At 43.2% G+C, this 22,618-nt stretch overlaps 1 long non-coding RNA gene across 4 annotated transcripts; it reads right to left on the bottom strand.

The window, feature by feature from the left end:
• Window positions 1–2,830: 2,830 nt before the first annotated feature.
• LOC309639404 lies at window positions 2,831–21,589 on the bottom strand. 4 transcript variants are annotated; one of them, XR_014251633.1, is made up of 4 exons: window positions 21,493–21,589; window positions 8,931–9,014; window positions 7,810–7,839; window positions 2,831–7,220 (listed from the first exon to the last, which is right to left on the bottom strand). It is a non-coding gene; the product is annotated as an uncharacterized lncRNA (long non-coding RNA). The 4 variants fall into 4 exon arrangements; XR_014251631.1 differs by having other exon boundaries at window positions 7,810–9,014; XR_014251632.1 differs by having other exon boundaries at window positions 2,831–7,839.
• Between the last annotated feature and the right edge of the window lie 1,029 nt (window positions 21,590–22,618).

The raw sequence follows: 22,618 nt of genomic DNA, 5'->3' as shown, positions 1-22,618 counted from the left end.
AAATAAAGCTACTATGAGTATTCGTGTACAAGTCTTTCTATGAGCATACACTTAATTTTCTCTTGGAAATACCTAGGATTAGAATGGCTGAGTCTATAGTAGTAGTTTAACTTTCAAAGAAACTGTTAAACTGTTTTCCAAAGTGGATGTGACATTTTACATCCCCCCACCCCCCATCAGTGTATGAGTGCTCCAGTTCTTCCACATCCTGGACACCTGGTATGATAGGCATTCTAATACATTGTATGATATCTCGTGTTTTAATTTTGCATTTCCCTAATGATTAATGATGTAGAGCATCTTTAGATATGATTATTTGCTATCCGTCTATCTTCCTTGGAGAAGTGTCTGTGCAAACTGCCGGGTGTGTGTGTGTGTGTGAAAATAACTTAATTAAAAGAAAATATACATTGTTTCCACCTGATTTAGAACCAAGGGCTTAGGGCCTTAGGATTCTCTGTGGGGAAAGACTCAGAGGAGAGAGGGAGAAGAATCTCCATGACTGGGAACTTAGAACTGAATGCATGGGGACAGCTTAAATCGAAAAAAGAAATAGGCAGGTTTGGTGGGGGTGGAGAGCAGAGCGACTTGTAACACTGGCTCTGCAACTATGTTCCATTCATTCCTCTGGACTGCAGGGTAAAGATACCCGCCCTTCAGCTTAAAGCGAGATAATGCCAGGCACACAGCTGGGTCTTGATACAGGTTTGCAAATTCTATGGAGGAGACAGCCCCTTGCAAACCCAGCTGAAGAAGAAGGAGCCTGAGCAGAGTCTGAATAAGGGACCAGCCTGAGTTTCAGGACACCGCCCTGAACCAGAACTTGGTTCTGGGGATCCGGATCGGAACCGATGACTTCATTCGAGTGGCCAAAAGTACTTTACCTTTCTGGTGTCAGAAAAGATAAGAGAAAAACTGGAGGACCGCCGCGGGGGTCAGTGCTCAAACAGCGAAAAAAAAAAAAAAAAGCACGCATTTTGTTTCCGCCCGGTTTCGAACCGGGGACCTTTCGCGTGTGAGGCGAACGTGATAACCACTACACTACGGAAACAGCCGACAGCTGTTCTTTCAAAAACTAGTCTTGAAATGTAGCAGCTCGTCACTGTGTCCCCGCCGGTGAGAAAAGTGCCAGGGAGGGTCAACCACAGCCTAGGCTCGCCCAGAGGCCTGGAAAGTGGCAGGCAAGGCCCGGATGCGCGCCCGGCATCATGGCTACAGCACCAGGTGAGCTCGATGGTGCCTCATCAGGAAACTCCCAGCACAAGTGAAGCTCCAGCCAGTGTCCTTGCTGTTGAAAGCCTGAGCCTGTGGGCCAAAGCTCCAGGCTTCCTCAAATGCTCGTCGTGCAGTTTTCCGGATCCTGCAGGTCCCGGAGGAACGCTTGGCGGGGAGCCGGACCACCCTGGGGTCAGGTCACCCTCTGGCACTTAGCGCGTGTCCCCTGTTCCGAGACTGGAGAAAAATGGTGCAGTAACTACAGGTAGGAAGAGACTTAGGTGACAGACTCGGCCAAGATAAGGAAAAACCAGCTCATCGGTGAAACAAATATACACCTTAAGTGTGCCCAGTACTTATTTTAGAAAGCAATTGTAATGGAAAAACTGTTTTCTCCTTCCTACGTCTTTCTTCCCTTTACTACTCACACCAGCACTTCACTTCTGGTCACCAAGTGTGTGGAGGTTTTTGCCCCACAGCAAGCAATTCTCTGTCTCTGACACCACCTACGTGTTCCATAGTTTAACTCAATTCTGACACTATCTACTTGGAGATTAGATTAAAGGCTCAGTCCTACAAGAGTGCCCTCACCCCCTTCATATGCCAGTCTCAAGCCCAAGTTATCACCTGAACTTTTTTTTTAAATTTTATTTTACTTACAGCAGGTTATTATTGTCTATTTTATACATATTAGTATATATGTCAATGCCAATCTCCCAATTCATCACACCCCCACCCCCACCCCCCGCTTGGTGTCCATACATTTGTTCTCTACATCTGTGTCTTTATTTCTGCCTTGCAAACTGGTTCATCTGTACCATTTTTCTAGACTCCACACATATGCATTAATATACGATATTTGTTTTTCTCTTTCTGACTTACTTCACTCTGTATGACAGTCTGTAGGTCCATCCACGTCTCTACAAATGACCCAATTCCATTCCTTTTTATGGCTAATATTCCATTCTATATATGTACCACATCTTCTTTATCCATTTATCTGTCAATGGGCATTTAGGTTGCCTCCATGACCTGGCTATTGTAAATAGTGCTGCAATGAACATTGGGGTGCGTGTGTCTTTTTGAATTATGGTTTTCTCTGGGTATATGCCCAGTAATGGGGTTGCTGGGTCATATGGTAATTCTATTTTTAGTTTTTTAAGGAACCTTCATACTGTTCTCCATAGTGGCTGTATCAATTTACATTCCCACCAACAGTGCAAGAGGGTTCCCTTTTCTCCACACCCTCTCCAGCATTTGTTATTTGTAGATTTTCTGATGATGCCCATTCTAACCGGTGTGAGGTGATACCTCATTGTAGTTTGATTTGCATTTCTCTAATAATTAGTGAGGTTGAGCAACTTGTCATGTGCTTCTTGGCCATCTGTATGTCTTCTTTGGACAAATGTCTATTTAGGTCTTCTGCCCATTTTTTGATTGGGTTGTTTGTTTTTTAATATTGAGCTGCATGAGCTGTTTATATATTTTGGAGATTAATCCTTTGTCCATTGATTCGTTTGCAAATATTTTCTCCCATTCTGAGGGTTGCCTTTTCATCTTGTTTATAGTTTCCTTTGCTGTGCAAAAGGTTTTAAGTTTCATTAGGTCCCACTTGTTTATTTTTACACTTGTTTATTTTTGTTTTTATTTCCATTACTCTAGGAGGCTGGTCAAAAAAGATCTTGCTGTGACTTATGTCAAAGAGTGTTCTTCCTATGTTTTCCTCTAAGAGTTTAATAGTGTCAGGTCTTACATTTAGGTCTTTAATCCATTTTGAGTTTATTTTTGTGTATGGTGTTAGGGAGTGTTCTAATTTCATTCTTTTACATGTAGCTGTCCAGTTTTCCCAGCACCACTTATTGAAGAGACTGTCTGTCTTTTCTCCATTGTATATCCTTGCCTCCTTTGTCATAGATTAGTTGACCGTAAGTGTGTATCATCTAAAACTGGGAAAAATACCCAAATGTCCATTATTGGGAGACTGGGTAAATAAATTGTGATATATTTATATAATGGAATACTCACAACAAAATAACCATATACTGATATCTTCAACAATATGAATGTATTTAATAATCATCATGTGAGTGAAAGAAACTATACACAAAAGAGAACTTACCCTGTGTTTTCATGTATATGAAATTTCAAGAACTAATTGTGATAAATGTCAGAATAGTGGCTCCCTCTGGTGGGGAGTACAGATTGAGAAGGAGTAGGAGAGAACCACCTAGGATGCTGGAAATGTACTATATCTTAACTTGAGTGGTGATTGCATGGGTGTATACATATGTAAAAACTCATCAAGCTGTAAGTTTAATGTTAGTGCACTTTAAATCTCAGTAAAAAGGAAAAATGAACAAAACACAATTCCTTAAAAATTACAAGTGTGGGACTTCCCTGGTGGTCCAGTGGGTAAGACTCCATGCTCCCAATGCAGGGGGCCTGGGTTCGATCCCTGGTCGGGGAACTAGATCCCACATGCATGCCACAACTAAGAGTCCGCATGCCGCAAATAAGAGTCCGCATGCCACAACTAAGACCCGGCACAGCCAAAATAAAAAAATAAATTAATTTAAAAAAATTACAAATGCAATTTCTTTTCACTTAGCAATTCTTCTATGAATTTATTCTCCAGATATAGCTGCACATTTTCAAAATGATTACGTGTACAGGTTATTCGAGCAGCATTCTTTGTAATAGTAAAAGATTGGAAACAACCTAAATGTCCATTAATAGAGGATTGGTGAAATAAATTATGAACATCTACACAGTGGAATACTATACAGCCACAAAAAAGGAATGAGGAAGATCATTTAAATGAATAAGGCAGGTGTAGAAAAATATATATAGTATAATACCATTTGTATAAAAGGGGGAGTATAGACATTAGGTGAATAGGAGTGTTTAGGCTTTTCCTATTCCTAGTTGGTTCTCATTATCCCTCACTTCTTATCATGGCCCCTGACTCCTTTTGTGTGAAGCCACAAAATCTGCAGTGTGCGCAACCATGACCTTTTAAGCCACTGTCTGGGGAAGTCTGAACAGGTAGCAGCCTCTCTGCAAGAGTGGGATGTTTGAAACAATTGTATCAGATAATGGTAAAGGATCTCCTGTAAGCTTTTCTTAACAGGCAGACTTTACTCAACCCATTTAAAAGGCTGGTTAACCTTAGTATGTATATGAATGATTTAAGATTTATCTTTCATCTACAATAGAAATAGAATGATTCATAATAGTTTGTTTTCTCTAAAGCCCTAATACAATGCAATGTTTGTCTTTTTAATTTGTTTGTTTTGATAACTTATATCTTTCACAGACCCAAAGGGCTGAATAAAATGGGAACTACACCTGTTTGTAGACTATTTTAGTTTGACTGTAACTGAAATGAAATATCTTGTCTGGAACTATATAATCAGTTAATCCAAGATGGCAAGTCTACAGGATGGGGCATTGAAATACCCTAGAACAAAAGGCAATATGTTACGCAAGTTGGTAATCAATTTTTAAAATGTGCAAGGATGGTTTCTGAGCTGCTAGGATAAGAGTATTTGAACACAAAACCCTCTATTCCTCTACACAGAGATGTGTGGGTTTTTCCCCACTGACCAGTTCTCTGATACCAGCTGGGTGTCCTAAATTCAACTGAATTCTGATACTATCTACCTGTGGTTAGCACAGACTGCACAGGTTAAGGGCTCAGTCCCACAAGACTGCCACCGCCATTTCAGATACCTATCGCAAGTTCAGGTTGTCACTTGTGCGTCTGATCAACCAGTTATAAATTGGAGGCTCCCATAACTCCCTTCTCAAGTTTGATTATTTGCTAGAATGACTCCCTGAATTCAGGAAAACAGGTTACTTACTAGATTATCAGTTTATTATAAAAGGATGCAACTCAGAAACAGCCAGATGGAAGAGATGCATAGGTCAAGATATGTGGGGAGGAGCTCAGAGCTTTGATGTCCTATCCAGGTGGACCACCCGCCTAGCACCTCCATGTGTTCACCAGCTTGAAAGCTCTCTGAACCCCCTAGTTAAGGGATTTTTATGGAGGCCTCCTCTAATAGGCATGCTTGGCTATTTTTTTTTATTGAAGTATAGTTGATTTACTATAGTTTCTGTTGTGTTAGTTTCTGGTGTATAGCAAAGTAATTCAGTTATACATATATGTACATATTCTTTTTCATACTCTTTTCCATTAAGATTTATTACAGGATTTTGAATATAGTTCCCTGTGCTATACAGTAGGAGCTTGTTGTTTATTTTATATATAGTAGTTTGTATCTGCTAATCCCAAACTCCTAACTTATCCCTCCTCCACCCCCTTTCCCCTTTGGTAGCCAAAAGTTTGTTTTCTGTGTCTGTGAGTCTGTTTCTGTTTCATAAATAAGTTCATTTGCGCCATATTTTAGATTCCACATATAAGTGATATCATATGGTACTTATCTTTCTCTTTCTGACTTACTTCACTTAGTATGATAATCTCTAGGTTCATCCATGTTGCTGCAAATGGCATTATTTCATTCTTTTTAATGGCTGAGAAGTGTTCCATTGTGTATATACACCGCATCTTCTTTATTCATTCATCTGTTGATGGATATTAGGCTGCGTCCATGTATTGGCTATTGTAAATAGTTAGGCATGCTTGATTATTAACTCAATCTCCAGCGCCTCTCCAAAGGATGAAAGTGGGGGAGTAGTTGGGGGGCTGAAATTTCCAAACTTCTAATCATAACGTTCTTTCTGGTGACAAGGCCCCATCCTGAAGCTATCCAGGAGCCCACCAAAAGTTCCCTCAATAGAACATAAGATGCTCCTATCATCCAGGGAATTCCAAGGGATTTAGGAGCTCTGTGACAGGAACCAGGTCAAAGACCAAATATTAGAACAAAAGATGCTCCTAGCACTTTTATCTCTCAGGATATTACAAAGGTTTTAGGAGCTCTGTCCAGGAGCCTGGAATAAAGACATATATATATATATATTTCTTATTATAACAAAATATCACAGTACCTATATGGGGGTCTCTCAGACACGTGGCATAACAACACTGGGCATCATTATTTTACAAGTCCTAGCACTAATTGTTAAGCCAGACAGACACCAGCCCCTTCTCCCACTTTTGGAGGAAGGGAGGAGAAAGGGCCCACACAGCCATAATTCTCAAGAGAAACAAAGGACAGTGTCGAACACCCGGTTGCTAGGCTGATCAGCACCTGAGCGGAGGCTGTGAAGGTTGAAGATGTCCTTCAGGTAATTCCAAAATGCCCACCCCCATTGAGAATCACGTATTTATTTCTTTATTTATTGCCTCGCAGCTTGCAGGATCTTAGTTCCCAGACCAGGGATGGAATCCAGCCCCAGCAGTGAAAGCGCTGAGTCCTAACCACTGGACCACCAGGGAATTCCCTGATTTATACTTTAAAAAATTAATTTTCACACTGAAACATGCACAATATTTCAGATATCTTCTAGATCTTGAAAGGTTTTATTAGCATAGGCACAGCATTAATAATTATGACACTTTCTCCCACTTTGAAATATTAAAAATAGTTAAAATTAGAGTTCTAGGAAGCCCAGTAATTTTACCTTTTTGGTCTTTCCACTGGTGGCTGTCACCAGGTGCCTCATAGGGAAATTCAGAGCCACTCAGTACACTTACTGAGCTTGCAAAATCAGGGATGTCATCCATTTGTATTTCTTGTAAAATAAGAATGTATTTCTGTATAGTAACTAACTGGTTAATTTTACTTGTAAGTCAGGAAATAAAATGAATAAACAAATGTGATGTGGTAACAAAATTAATTAAATATTTGGGAAATCAAATCCTAATCTCCATGACAGATGATAATAATCACTACTATACTAATGAGGAAGGATATGGGGCGTTTCATCAAAGTTGGTTATCTCCTTCAACTGTCTGGGTCTACCCTGGGTCCAGCTAGCTACAGACATTGATTGCTCTGGTCCAATTAGCTCCCAGGCTACCAGCAGCATCCAGTCCCCTGCAGAAAGGAGAGAGTGAGAGACCAACATAGACGTGGCACATGGTGGAAATGCCAGAAACATTGTCGGCTCTCCACCCCTCCCCCACCGAAACCCATTTGCTCCCTGCAGGGCTGTGGTAGGTGGTCATAGAATGAGGAGGCTGCACTGCTGTGGTCTGGGAGGAGCAGACGCTAGGTTTGGCCTAGTGGAAGCAACGGGTCAGGAAAATCCAACCACGTGCTCTGGCGAGATGCATGCCCTGTTCAGCTCCTGCCTGAGCAAAGGGGAATGAGGTGATCGCAAAGCACGGACTAGGAAGAAGCCGTGGACTTCTATCCGAAATGCAAAGGAATTAAAAAAGCAATCAATTGGGCATAGGGGCCAGCTGGACGCTTGAATGGGAGGTGCAGCGTGGGCATTCTGGAGTTCTTTGGCTGCTTGATCAAGGCCCAGAACAATGGAAATGTTGATGGCACAGTATCAGAAGCTTAGTAGTAAGAAGGAAACAAAATAGATAACAAAAGCAAGACAAACTCCAGCTGGGAAGTTTGAGAAAGAAAGTCTTAATAACCAAAATATAAATGTATACCAGGAAACCCATCTTACCTTCTGGTACCAGGATCAAAATTATGGGGCCTAGTGTAAAATGAAAATGTGAGACCCCTGTTCAGAAAACAGCAAGAAAAGTACTGTTCAACGTAGTGAAATATAACACTTTTTCCTTTTTTTCTGTGGTCTCTCTCTCTTGACTTGTTATGGTGTTTTTTATTTGCTATTTAATGTCATTCTATGTAAAGAAAAATTAAGAATTTAAATAGCATGAATTTTACTTGTCATCTTTATATTGTGCAATGCCAGTTTTAAATGTTGACCAAGTTCTCACTATTGCCCATTTCTTATACTCTGCTTTATCTTGACCTAACTTTAGTCAGGCTTCTCTACTCCCCACAGGCCCTTAAACTTTGGATTGTCCCTGAGATTGAACAAGCACTAAAATGCAGAATATGTCCCTTTCACCAGCTTATCCTGAGAATCATCTGGCCAAAGGGAGACACATTTCCTGGGAAACTGCTCTGATCATGCCATCTATTCACTCTCCATTGATTCCTCAACTTCCCCTTAAAAGTTTCTGGTAAGCTCTGCTTACCCCTCCCTCTGAAAGAAACACCTTTTTCTGTTTGATTTTGAGATGCTTGCAGATTTCTGAGATTGGAACATTCTCCCTATCGCAACAGTCCTTTTGAAAAGTCTTTCATTATCTAAGTCTAGATTTGTTTTTATTTGACAATGAAAATATAAAAGCATTTAATTCATATGCCGAATCACTGAAACGACACAATCCATATTTCATAGCTCCTATGTGCACATGAATTTTTGTCCCTACCAGAACAGTGGAAATGCTGCACAGGACTAACTCAGCTGCTTTTATTTTACTTCTTGATACACACATACTACCAACATTCTCTATCTCTGGCTTGCTGATAAGTAAGGACTGAAAGGAAAAGGAACTATGGGTTGTTCTGTCTTTCTCTTTCCTTCTATGTCATCGTTTTCAGCATAAGTGGTTGGCTAATTCAGGGAAGTGATATGATAGGATTCCCTGGTCATTTGTTTTTCTTAGAATGTCACTGCCTTTTGGCGTCTGAAGCAAGTTCTGCTTTGAAGGGAAAGTGCAGCCTCTGGGGCAAGCAGGTCAGCTTATTCAGTCATAGAGGCAATGTACTTACCTTATACTACTCATCTTAGGTTTTTGAATTCCCACTGCATACTGGGTCCATCCGGAATTCTGTGTTCATCAAGCATAGCAAGTGCTATATACAAATGGGTGACAAGGAAGGCAGATAAGAATGTTGCTGGTATCTGCTGATTGAGCAGGCTTCATTGTTCCACCGGGCTCCAGTTACAAAACTCTCGGTCAAAGATAAAATTATTTAAAATTTCAGGGACATTTTTCGGGCATCCCTAAAAGTTTCTAATATTTGTTTGAATCATTCCCAAGATCTTTTTCTAGAAGGTGTTGTCTGTCCTTTTTAGTGCCCTTCCCTGGTGGTCTAGCGGTTAGGACTTGGCACTTTTACCGCCAAGGCCCAGACTCGATTCCTGGTCAGGGAAGCTAATTCTGTTTCTGATCACCCACATTCTATTGTTGCCATGGCTGCTGCGGCTTCAGTGCCTGAGTCTTTACCGAGGCTTGCTTGCCCGTACCCCAAGTCATCTGGTCCTGAGGTATATATTTACGAAGGGAACAAGGTGACTGTGAAAAAATGAAAAATTCCTCTGTGCAGATTCGAACTTGCTTACATGAGCCTCACCACACTGGGAATTACTGATTTCTGTGGCTTGTCGTCCCCCACCCTCACCGTGCAATATAAGTAATTTCTACATGAAACGAGTGAGTTATTGCAAATGGTTTATAAATCTATTAAGGCTTTATTGGCATAGGCACAGTTTTAGTAATGGATGTAATTTCCACCCCCCCACCCCCAGTTCATTGAAACCCTAAGAGCAGTTACATTCAGAAATGTAGACAGCTCAGGTAATTTTACCAGATCCACTGCTGTTTCTGCTGGTGGCTGCAGCCGGGTATTCCCAGTTGCCCCATTAGGAAGCTGAAACCATCTATTATGCTTCCTTACGTATTTTAGGAATAGAAAACCACACTTCATCCGTTTGATCTTTTGTAAAAATAAGAACACATTTCTACATGATAATTGGTTAGTTAACTTTACCTGTAAGACAGGAACTGTAATAAAAAGATCAAGGATGATATTATTAAAATGGCAAGTTACATGGCAACAGTCCTTCCTTGGCTGTCAAGAGACGTCGTCCCGCAATTCTCAAAGTTGACTTCAGGATAACCTGGAGAAGTTTGAGAGGCATGAAGACTTCGCATGCCGCCCCTTAATCTGAGGATCTCCAAGTTCAGCATTGGTGGGCAAAAATCAGGAGCCATGCGGTCACTTGCGTATCTCAAAGATTGCACGCAAGCAAGCCTTTGCTATAACAGAGGCGGTGGGAGTCTCAACAGCAACAGAATATAGGTGACCAGAAAGAAAAAACAGCTTTCCCTGACTGGAAGTCGAACTTGGGCTGCGGCGGTTAAATCCTAGCCACTAGACTACCAGGGAACAGGGTCAGGAAGCTGCAGGCAGCACCTTGTGGAAAAAGATCTTAGGAATAATTCAGATATGTGTTAGAAAACTTTCAGGGATGTCTGAAGAATGTTTTGAAGTGGTGAGTGTGGTGGTGGTGCAGTGATTGCCACCTGGGTCAAAGGGTGGAAGGGAACTTTAGTGGCAGAAAAGTTGGAAGCAAGATTGTGACAAGTCAAGCCAGGCAGGAAGAGGATAATTTTTCCTACAACATTTTTGTCACTGACTCTCTGACCACAGGGGTTTCTCTTCTTTCCTTCCTTCTTTCTTTCTTCCTTCTTCCTTCCCTCCCTCCCTTACTACCTTCCTTCCTTCCATTCCTAAAATTTGTGTGCCTCTCTCCCTTCTGTAGTTTCCCTATGTTTGACTGAGGAAAACATGTCCTTTTTTGCCCACCCTTCCCCTAAAAGGACAATATTTCTGGTCTTCTCCAAATTTACCTCTCCCCAGTGCAGAGGGGGAAACATTCAGGGTCAATGGGAAATGCCCACCTGGAGCTGCACACTTCTTCTTGGCTGTGCTGTTATTTGCGACCTGGGAATGACCTGCACAAATGCCTGAATTCTGATGAGGCTTCTTCGCCCATCAGTATTGCTGAGGTGGGTGAGGCCTCCAGTGCATACAGGCAAGGATCCACAGGTGGCCAAAGGAAGGCTGTTTGCAGGGGTTTGAACAGAGCTTGGACATGGGAGATGAGGTGCCCTTTCAGTGCAGAAAGGAGCTAGAGTTGATAGAGGGTCCTCCCTGTGCCACCATGCTTAGGCACAGAAGTGTGAGGAGTCCCATAATTCTAAATGTAAAACTGGCCTCACAGATCCTTCAGAAGGTATTTTTGTCAAGGTAGGAAGAAAGATCTTATTTTATTTTGCTCTTTATTAACTTAATTTATAAGTTTAAAATATTTAAACATATGGTATGTGGGCCTCCATTTGTACTCATTCCCACAGCTGCAGATATTAGGGCACACTGACTTCTCTGACTTTCCAGGCCCACCCATGTATCAAGCTATCAGCTCCTTGCCCTGACCACTTGGATCTAAGGTCCTTCTTTACTAAACTGAGTCATCTTTCTCCACTCCCCCCACCAGGAACCTTTTCCCGGGTCCCACCCCTAGTGAATCATAGCACCCTTGGAAATAAGCTCAGAACCTTTCCTACCCACTGTATCCATTAAGCATCAAGTCCTTTCTGTTTCATCTTCTGTGGTTTCCCCTCCAGTGAGGACAATGCCAAGTTCTCTGGGGAGTGTTTTCACCTCAGTAGCTCAAGCAGTTGCCATGTAGTTTGAAGGTACGGGGCTAAGGGGTGTGCATGTCCCTCTTAAAATTGTATTCAGTATCATGTTTCCAAATTTTAAAAAAGATTCCTTTAACTTGAGGAACACTCAGATTTCCTACTAGAAGTTAATGAGAGGAGGGAGGAAAGGAAGCCTGTAAAGTTTCTCGGATGTTGGACTGGATGTATGGTGTGTTAGTCAGGATCTCCTAGAAACAGAACCATTAGGGGATCTGTATCTATCTATGTCTATATCATGTATATTTATATCTATATCTATATCTAGAGAGAGAGGGATTATAAAGAATTAGCTCATGTGATTATGGATCTGCAGTGTGAGTTGACAAGCTAGACACCCAGGAGAGCTGGTTCAAGGCCAGCAGGCCCCAGACCAAGGAAGAGTTGATGTTCCAGTCCAAGTCTGAAGGTGGGAAAACCCCAATTCCCAGTTTGAAGGCAGTTAGGCAGGATGAGTTCTTTCTTACAAGGGGGAGGACAGTCTTTTTGTTCTATTTGGTCATCCAACAGATTGGATGAGGCCCACCCACATTAGGGAGAGCAATCTGCTTTACTCAGTCTTCTGAGTGAAACGTTAATCCCATGAAAAAACATCCTCACAGAAACACTTGAAATAACATTTGACCAAATATCTGGGCAACCCATGGCTCAGTCAAGTTGACACATAAAACTAACCATCACAGATGGTGACACCGTTATACTAAGCACACAGAGAGAGACTTGCTTTGGTTGGGCTTTAGTTTAGGATAACTGCTTTTTCAGAGCATTTTTGCTTTTGCCCTATCTGGATGTAGTGCAAAGATGCTTTCATCTGGTTGCATAAGAGGGATGAATTAAGAAAGAAAAAGTCCCTTCTGGCAGAGAAACAGCAGGGCTGGGCAATAGTAGGCTAAAATACACTTCCCTGGGAGCGCTTGAACCAACAATATATTGATTTACAGTTAAACCTGCTGACCATCGGACATCAGGGACCACATTGAATTTTTTTTAAGTGAAATTCACATAACATAAAATTAACCATTTTAAAGTGAACAATTCAGTGGCATTTAATACATTCTCAAGGTTACCCAACCACCACCTCTATCTAGTCCAAACATGTTCATCATCCAAAATAAAACTCCATATCCATTAAGCAATTATTCCCTAATACTCTCTCCTCCCAGAAACCAACGTTACCTAAAAAAATGTAAAGTTACAAACGTCCAGGAGTGGGATTAGAACCAATGACCTTTACACCTAACAGCCTAACACACTAACCACTTGCACCACAGAAGCCAAGGCAACATATTCATCCTTGCAGATTATATTCACAGATCTTTAATCAAACACCACGTTCCTCCGCTAAGATTTCCACTTCTTCACTTTCACATGGCAAGTAGGTCTGACTTGTGTGATTCTAAAAACTAAAACAAGAAATCATCCCTGCATGTGACACTAGGATCCTTACTTCCTTTCTTCCCAATTCCAGGAGGAAGCGACTGTCTCTTTCTCCCGAAGTTGAGACAGAGACACGAGTAAAACTGAATTCACTACTTGAGGGAAGTGAGAATGGCTTGAGGGAACGGAGAATGAAGCAGGGGTGGGTTTTGGGCAAATAGTTCGCTGCTAACTTCAACTAATGATCCCTGCTTGGGAAGTCAGCCTGATGTCCTAATTTCAGTAAATGTCTTTGAAGCCCAGTTTCATTGCCTCTTTCTGAATTTTAAACACAGATGCTGGGTTTATTCAAAGACATAAGTTCAATATGACAGTGAGCTCCGAAGCTCTCCCTGAATGATTCTCAAGGAGTACCAAATATATCAACTGGAGGCAGAGCAACGTCTGGGGACCTGAGAGACTGTAGGTTGAACACTCCCCCCCAATACTACTCCTATTAACACACGTAGTGATACAAAAATTTTGCTGATGGGCCATGGCTCACTAGTTTTTAATGAGTATCACTATAATTTTTTTTTTTTTTTAAGATTTTTAGAAATTTCATGTAATGTCTGAAATATTTATATTAACATATTTCCATACAAATAACCCAATGAAAGTTTAGTATTACTTGTTTTGTTTGTTTTTTTATACTGCACGTTCTTATTAGGCATCAACTCTATACACATCAGTGTATACATGTCAATCCCAATCGCCCAACTCAGCACACCGCCATCCCCACCTCACCGCAGTTTTCCCCCCTTGGTGTCCATATGTCCATTCTCCACATCTATGTCTCAACCTCTTCCCTGCAAACTGGCTCATCTGCACCATTTTTCTAGGTTCCACATACATGCATTAATATATGATATTTGTTTTTCTCTTTCTGACTTACTTCACTCTGTATGACAGTCTCTAGATCCATCCACGTCTCAACAAATGACTCAATTTCGTTCCTTTTTATGGCTGAGTAATATTCCATTGTATATATGTACCACATCTTCTTTATCCATTCGTCTGTTGATGGGCATTTAGGTTGCTTCCATGACCTGGCTATTGTAAATAGTGCTGCAATGAACATTCGGGTGCATGTGTCTTTTTGAATTACGGTTTTCTCTGGGTATATGCCCAGTAGTGGGATTGCTGGGTCATATGGTAACTCTATTTTTAGTTTTTTAAGGAACCTCCATATTGTTCTCCATAGTGGCTGTATCAATTTACATTCCCACCAACAGTGCAAGAGGGTTCCCTTTTCTCCACACCCTCTCCAGCATTTGTTGTTTGTAGATTTTCTGATGATGCTCATTCTAACAGGAGTGAGGTGATACCTCATTGTAGTTTTGATTTGCATTTCTCTAATAATTAGTGATGTTGAGCATCTTTTCATGTGCTTCGTGGCCGTCTGTATGTCTTCTTTGGAGAAATGCCTATTTAGGTCTTCTGCCCATTTTTGGATTGGGGTGTTTGTTTCTTTGCTATTGAGCTGAATGAGCTGTTTATATATTTTGGAGATTAATCCTTTGTCCGTTGATTCATTTGCAAATATTTTCTCCCATTCTGAGGGTTGTCTTTTCGTCTTGTTTATGGTTTCCTTTGCTGTGCAAAAGCTTTGAAGTTTCATTAGGTCCCACTTGTTTATTTTTGTTTTTATTTCCATTACTCTAGGAGGTGGATCAAAAAAGATTTTGCTGTGATTTATGTCAAAGAGTGTTCTTCCTATGTTTTCCTCTAAGAGTTTTATAGTGTTCAGTCTTATATTTAGGTCTCTAATCCATTTTGAGTTTATTTTTGTGTATGGTGTTAGGGAGTATTCTAATTTCATTCTTTTACATGTAGCTGTCCAGTTTTCCCAGCACCACTTATTGAAGAGACTGTCTTTTCTCCATTGTATATCTTTGCCTCCTTTGTCATAGATTAGTTGACCATAGGTGCGTGGGTTAATCTCTGGGCTTTCTATCTTGTTCCATTGATCTATGTTTCTGTTTTTGTGCCAGTACCATATTGTCTTGATTACTGTAGCTTTGTAGTATAGTCTGAAGTCAGGGAGTCTGATTCCTCCAGCTCCATTTTTTTGCCTCAAGACTGCTTTGGCTATTCGGGGTCTTTTGTGTCTCCATACAAATTTTAAGATGATTTGTTCTAGCTCCGTAAAAACTGTCATTGGTAATTTGATAGGGATTGCATTGAATCTGTAGATTGCTTTGGGTAGTATACTCATTTTCACAATGTTGATTCTTCCAATCCAAGAACATGGTATATCTCTCCATCTGTTGGTATCATCTTTAATTTCTTTCATCAGTGTCTTATAGTTTTCTGCATACAGGTCTTTTGTCTCCCTAGGTAGGTTTATTCCTAGGTATTTTATTCTTTTTGTTGCAATGGTAAATGGGAGTGTTTCCATAATTTCTCTTTCAGATTTTTCATCATTAGTGTATAGGAATGCAAGAGATTTCTGTGCATTAATTTTGTATCCTGCAACTTTACCATATTCATTAATTAGCTCTAGCAGTTTTCTGGTGGCAGTTTTAGGATTCTCTAAGTATAGTATCATGTCATCCGCAAACAGTGACAGTTTTACTTCTTCTTTTCCAATTTGTATTCCTTTTATTTCTTTTTCTTCTCTGATTGCCGTGGCTAGGACTTCCAGAACTATGTTGAATAATAGTGGTGAGAGTGGACATCCTTGTCTCGTACCTGATCTTAGAGGAAATGCTTTCAGTTTTTCACCATTGAGAATGATGTTTGCTGTGGGTTTGTCATATATGGCCTTTATTATGTTGAGGTAGGTTCCCTCTATGCCCACTTTCTGGAGAGTTTTTATCAGAAATGGGTGTTGAATTTTGTCAAAAGCTTTTTCTGCATCTATTGAGATGATCATATGGTTTTTATTCTTCAGTTTGTTAATATGGTGTATCACATTGATTGATTTGCGTATGTTGAAGAATCCTTGCATCCCTGGGATAAATCCCACTTGATTGTGGTGTATGATCCTTTTAATGTGTTGTTGGATTCTGTTTGCTAGTATTTTGTTGAGGATTTTTGCATCTATATTCATCAGTGATATTGGTCTGTAATTTTCTTTTTTTGTAGTGTCTTTGTCTGGTTTTGGTATCAGGGTGATGGTGGCCTCATAGAATGAGTTTGGGAGTCTTCCTTCCTCTGCAAGTTTTTGGAAGAGTTTGAGAAGGATGGGTGTTAGCTCTTCTCTAAATGTTTGATAGAATTCACCTGTGAAGCCATCTGGTCCTGGACTTTTGTTTGTTGGAAGATTTTTAATCACAGTTTCAATTTCATTACTTGTGATTGGTCTGTTTATATTTTCTGTTTCTTCCTGATTCAGTCTTGGAAGGTTATACCTTTCTAAGAATTTGTCCATTTCTTCCAGGTTGTCCATTTTATTGGCATAAAGTTGCTTATAGTAGTCTCTTAGGATGTTTTGTATTTCTGTGGTGTCTGTTGTAACTTCTCCTTTTTCATTTCTGATTTTATTGATTTGAGTCCTCTCCCTCTTTTTCTTGATGAGTCTGGCTAATGGCTTATCAATTTTGTTTATCTTCTCAAAGAACCAACTTTTCGTTTTATTGATCTTTGCTATTGTTTTCTTTGTTTCTATTTCATTTATTTCTGCTCTGATCTTTATGATTTCTTTCCTTCTGCTAACTTTGGGTTCTGTTTGTTCTTCTTTCTCTAGTTTCTTTAGGTGTAAGGTTAGATTGTTTACTTGAGATTTTTCTTGTTTCTTTAGGTAGGCTTGTATAGCTATAAACTTCCCTCTTAGAACCGCTTTTGCTGCATCCCATAGGTTTTGGGTCGTCGTGTTTTCATTGTCATTTGTCTCTAGGTATTTTTTTATTTCCTCTTTGATTTCTTCAGTGATCTCTTGGTTATTTAGTAACGTATTGTTTAGCCTCCATGTGTTTGTCTTTTTTACGTTTTTTTCCCTGTAATTCATTTCTAATCTCATAGCGTTGTGGTCAGAAAAGATGCTTGGTATGATTTCAATTTTCTTAAATTTACTGAGGCTTGATTTGTGACCCAAGATGTGATCTATCCTGGAGAATGTTCCGTGCGCACTTGAGAAGAACGTGTAATCTGCTGTTTTTGGATGGAATGTCCTATATATATCAATTAAATCTATCTGGTCTATTGTGTCATTTAAAGCTTCTGTTTCCTTATTTATTTTCATTTTGGATGATCTGTCCATTGGTGTAAGTGAAGTGTTAAAGTCCCCCACTATTATTGTGTTACTGTCGATTTCCTCTTTTATAGCTGTTAGCAGTTGCCTTATGTATTGAGGTGCTCCTATGTTGGGTGCATATATATTTATAATTGTTATATCTTCTTCTTGGATTGATCCCTGGATCATTATGTAGTGTCCTTCCTTGTCTCTTGTAACATTCTTTATTTTAAAGTCTATTTTATCTGATATGAGTATAGCTACTCCAGCTTTCTTTTGATTTCCATTTGCATGGAATATCTTTTTCCATCCCCTAACTTTCAGTCTGTATGTGTCCCTAGGTCTAAAGTGGGTCTCTTGTAGACAGCATATATATGGGTCTTGTTTTTGTATCCATTCAGCCAGTCTATGTCTTTTGGTTGGGGCGTTTAATCCATTCACGTTTAAGGTAATTATCGATATGTATGTTCCTATGACCATTTTCTTAATTGTTTTGGGTTTGTTTTTGTAGGTCCTTTTCTTCTCTTGTGTTTCCCACTTAGAGAAGTTCCTTTAGCATTTGTTGTAGAGCTGGTTTGGTGGTGCTGAATTCTCTAAGCTTTTGCTTGTCTGTAAAGCTTTTGATTTCTCCCTCAAATCTAAATGAGATCCTTGCCGGGTAGAGTAATCTTGGTTGTAGGTTCTTCCCTTTCATCACTTTAAGTATATCATGCCACTCCCTTCTGGCTTGCAGAGTTTCTGCTGAGAAATCAGCTGTTAACCTTATGGGAGTTCCCTTGTATGTTACTTGTCGTTTTTCCCTTGCTGCTTTCAATAATTTTTCTTTGTCTTTAATTTTTGCCACTTTGATTACTATGTGTCTCGGCGTGTTTCTCCTTGGGTTTATTCTGTATGGCACTCTCTGCACTTCCTGGACTTGGGTGGCTATTTCCTTTCCCATGTTAGGGAAGTTTTCGACTATAATCTCTTCAAATATTTTCTCTGGTCCTTTCTCCCTCTCTTCTCCTTCTGGGACCCCTATAATGCGAATGTTGTTGCGTTTAATGTTGTCCCAGAGGTCTCTTAGGCTGTCTTCATTTCTTTTCATTCTTTTTTGTTTAGTCTGTTCCGCAGCAGTGAATTCCACCATTCTGTCTTCCAGGTCACTTATCCGTTCTTCTGCCTCAGTTATTCTGCTATTGATTCCTTCTAGTGTAGTTTTCATTTCAGTTATTGTATTGGTCATCTCTGTTTGTTTGTTCTTTAATTCTTCTAAGTCTTTGTTAATCATTTCTTGCATCTTCTCGATCTTTGCCTCCATTCTTATTCCGAGGTCCTGGATCATCTTCACTATCATTATTCTGAATTCTTTCTCTGGAAGGTTGCCTATCTCCACTTCATTTAGTTGTTTTTCTGGGGTTTTTTCTTGTTCCTTCATCTGGTACATAGCCCTCTGCCTTTTCATCTTCTCTATCTTTCTGTAACTGTGGTTTTTGGTCCACAGGCTGCAGGATTGTAGTTTTTCTTGCTTCTGTTGTCTGCCCTCTGGTGGTTGAGGCTATCTAAGAGGCTTGATGGGAGTCTCTGGTGGTGGGTAGAGCTGACTCTAATTTTTTATTCTGAAACATGAAACCCACCTGCAAGTTACTATGAATCAAGAAAATCAGTTTTAGTAATGAACGTAGTTACCCCAGATTCTTTGGAATTCTAAAAGCAGTTAACTATTCAGAGTTCTGCGCAGACTGGGCAATTTTACCAAACGCTCTGACATTTCTACTGGTGGATCCTGCCATTCAGAAGTTCCTCAATAGACAAAACCAGAGCGTCAATTACACTTACTTAAGGTCTGAAAAAGCCTACTTATTGATTATTAATTACTTAGTAATCATTAGTGTTATAATATTAATGTATTAGCATTATCACATTTATCATATAATTAATTATATAATGAAAAACGTACTTAATATATTACTATTAATGTAATTAATATTATATTAATATCAATTAATTATTAATTAGGTGTTAATTTACCTATATATTCATATGGTTAGTTTTTCTAGAAAAAAATTTTGATGCTGCTATGTGTAAAACCAGATCAGAAATGATATTCAGAAAATGAAAAATAATATGATGTCATTTCCTAGCTAGGAGGTAAAGCAGATACAAATGGAAGACACCACTTCCTCCAGGGAAAAAGTCGATTTGATTCAAAAGGCTTTTTTAAAAATTCCATAGACAAGTTTTGCTAGAAGTGCAAGAGGCATAGAGAAAGTCTGGGTCCACAGAGTGGAGAGGCTTCTTTTTCTTTTTTTTTCTTAAAATTTTTAAACAAGAGTCAGATGATCAAAGTCCTATTTAAAAAAAAAAAAAAAAAGGAAAAAAATAGCAGCTGAAGAGTCTAGAAGAAGAACTGAACGCAAAAACTTCCACATGAATAGAAAGGTAACTGCCAAGGAAAATATTAAACAGAAATAACAGGAGCTGGAAAGTGAACTAGATAAATCTCAGCACCAAGGAGAATGCCATTTCCCGGTAAGGAAGGATAGTGACAAAGAAAAGATATAGTGGTGTGAAAAAGGTGGGGAGTTGTCCTGGAAAGAAATGCCGGGTGGAAAAGAGAACAAAAGTCAACGCCAGAGTGTAAAAGGAGGTTATGTGAACGTATCCTTAACAAACGCAATTACCACAATGTTGCAGCCATCTGGCCTAAAAAAAATGAGGGCTGCGATTTACTATGAGGGCATCATCAGAAGAAGACAGGTACAGGGGTGGAGAGAAGGATGGTGTATCCTGGGTACACAGACGGTAAGGCAGAAATGGGAAATTATTAGGTCATATCTACATGAGGGGCGTGTGTGTGTTTGGTTGGGGGTGGGGGAGGGAGGTATTCTCGGTAATATTCTTGCCTCACTGTGATAGGATTGAGAGCACTGGTCATGCAACTGGAACAAGATGACGGCTGGTAGTCCACCCTGTCAGGCATCTGCCTCCACCGCCTCCCACCTGCTTGGCTAAGTTTGCCCGACTGGCCTGCGGTATCTGCCTGCTCTCTCACTTCCGCTGCCTGGTGGTGTAACTACTGGCACGTGTCCAGATTAATTTTCACATCTCTGGACCCCGGGTGCCTTGGTCCGCTTCTCTGCTCCCATGGCCCGCACAAGACCAGGACGCCCTTGGAGCACACCACCGACACACGGGAGTCACAGGCAGCCCAGGAGCTGGCACGCAACCGGGAAACTGGCCCCAGCGGTTGCTGGCATGACCGACGAGATAAGGGAGGCGAGTCCATGCAAGTGGCCCGACTTGGAGATGTAGATCCCTCTCCCACACCTTCGGATGTCGCCGCCGCCGCCGGCGACGCTGACGGCGCGCAACACTGCCACACCCGGCCCACCACCCCTACCTTTACCACAAACAGCATCATCAGCACCAGCACAACACCAGTACCACCGCCGCCGCAACCGGCAACACCAGAACCAGCAGCACCAGCACCTCACGAGGAAAGAAGGGGTGGGTGGTCAGAAGGGAGGGGCGTCGTGGGGGAAGCAGTGCTGCTTGAGAGTGCAAACACAGGCGGGGGCGTTTGCTCGTGGCCACGGCCACGGCGGGGAGAGGCGCGGCCCCGGCCACTCGTGTTTGGGGCTGAGGCAAGCGTCCGAAAAGGAAGACACGGGACGTCGAAGGCCTCGAGTGGGCGCGCGCCAGTGCGGCCAAAAGGTTTGGCCGGGGAGGGAGGGTGGAGGTTGCCTGGCAGGGCTTGGGCTGGAGGTGCAGGGCACCGGGCGGCTCTTGTCGGGGCGCCGAGGCCGCGGAGCAAGCGTGGCCTAAAAGTGGGATGTGCACGGTGGGAGGTAGAGAGGAAGAACAAAGGCTTCCCTGACCGGGAATCGAACCCGGGCCGCGGCGGTGAGAGCGCCGAATCCTAACCACTAGACCACCAGGGAGCGTCAGGCTCCACCACTGCTCCTGCTGGACCCATAGCACCCGCTCGGCGCCACCTTGGCGCCAAGACCCGGCCTTTCCAAGTCCAGCCACGCGCCGCCCCTGGCAATCCACGTGTCCTACCGTCCTTCCTGCTTGCAGCGCCCTCAGAACACTGCGCGCCTGCTTCTCGCACACACAAGAAAAGCCGCTGGGGCCAGCTGGCTCCCTGCTCCCAGCTCTCCCTCACAGGCCCCCGGCCGGCCGCCCGTGGAGCTCGGTAAAAGGGCAGCCCGCTGCGCTGGCCGGGAATCGAACCCGGGTCAACTGCTTGGAAGGCAGCTATGCTCACCACTATACCACCAACGCTGCACAGCCCGGGCCGCCCCGAGACGCCGGCACCGGGCTCGCCCGAGCGCACTCTCGTCGCCGCCGCCTTCTCCTCCTCCTCCTCCTCCTTCTCTTCCGACCCCTCCTCCTTCTCTTCCTCCTCCTACTCCCCTTTCTCTGCCCCGTCCTCCTCCTCCTCCTCCTCAGCCGCCGCCGCCGCCGCCGCCGCTTGGAACAGCCCTGCCCCGACGCCCCGCCGGCCGGCAGCTCTGTGACGTCACAGGCGCCACCAAGGCCCCCCCCCGCGCCCCCCCCCCACGCCAGCCCTACGAAGCTGCCCTAGGCCACCGGCCCGACCGCCTCAGGGGGGCGCTCTCGCTGCCTCGCTGCTCCAGGGCCCCTCCGCTCCACGCCGCGGCCCGCCCCCGCCCCCGGCCCCGGGGCACGCGTCTTCCAGACCCCGGCTCGCCAAAGCCCTTCTCCACCGGGCGCCGGGCCAGGCCACTTCCCGCACCGACAGGGCACGCCACTCATCCGCCTCCCACCCGTCCCGGCAGCTGTGCACCTATGCCGCTGTGCACAGCTGCGCAGCTGTGCGTCGCGACGCAAGGAGCCCACTGAGACAGCCACTTTGGGCGGGCCGCAACGTCATCGGGCGCTTGTAGGGTCCAGAGGAGGCCCTCGCTCGGCCCTGGCGACTGAGCGCCCGGCGAGGAGGAAGGGCTGGGCGGCTGGAGGGGGGCGAGGGTGGGCAGGCTGGGCACGCGCTGGCGCCCTGCGCCTCGCTGGAGGGCGGAGGGCGGAGGGAGGAGAAGAAGGGCCCTTGGGAGCCAGGCGGCAGGACAGAGAGCGGCGCCAGCCGCCAAAAGAGGGCGTGTTGCCTCCCCGTCGGGGAATCGAACCCCGGTCTCCCGCGTGACAGGCGGGGATACTCACCACTATACTAACGAGGACGGCGGCCACCGCCCCCGCGCCCGGCCGCCCTCGGGCTGCCTGCCGACGCCTCCCCCTGCCCTCCGGCCCCCTGCCCACCACGGGCGCCCGGCACGTGCCCGACCCGACCCAACGCCACACCAACCGCGTCCTCCAAAGCGGCAGCCCCCGACCCCGACAGGGACCCGGACCCGCGTGGCCCTGAAAACGCCGAG

Source organism: Balaenoptera physalus (genome assembly GCF_965194825.1).
Source record: "Balaenoptera physalus genome assembly, chromosome: 1".
Taxonomy (NCBI): domain Eukaryota; kingdom Metazoa; phylum Chordata; class Mammalia; order Artiodactyla; family Balaenopteridae; genus Balaenoptera; species Balaenoptera physalus.
The sequence above is the reverse complement of the archived record's forward strand: the minus strand, read 5'-3'. Positions and strand labels throughout refer to the sequence as shown.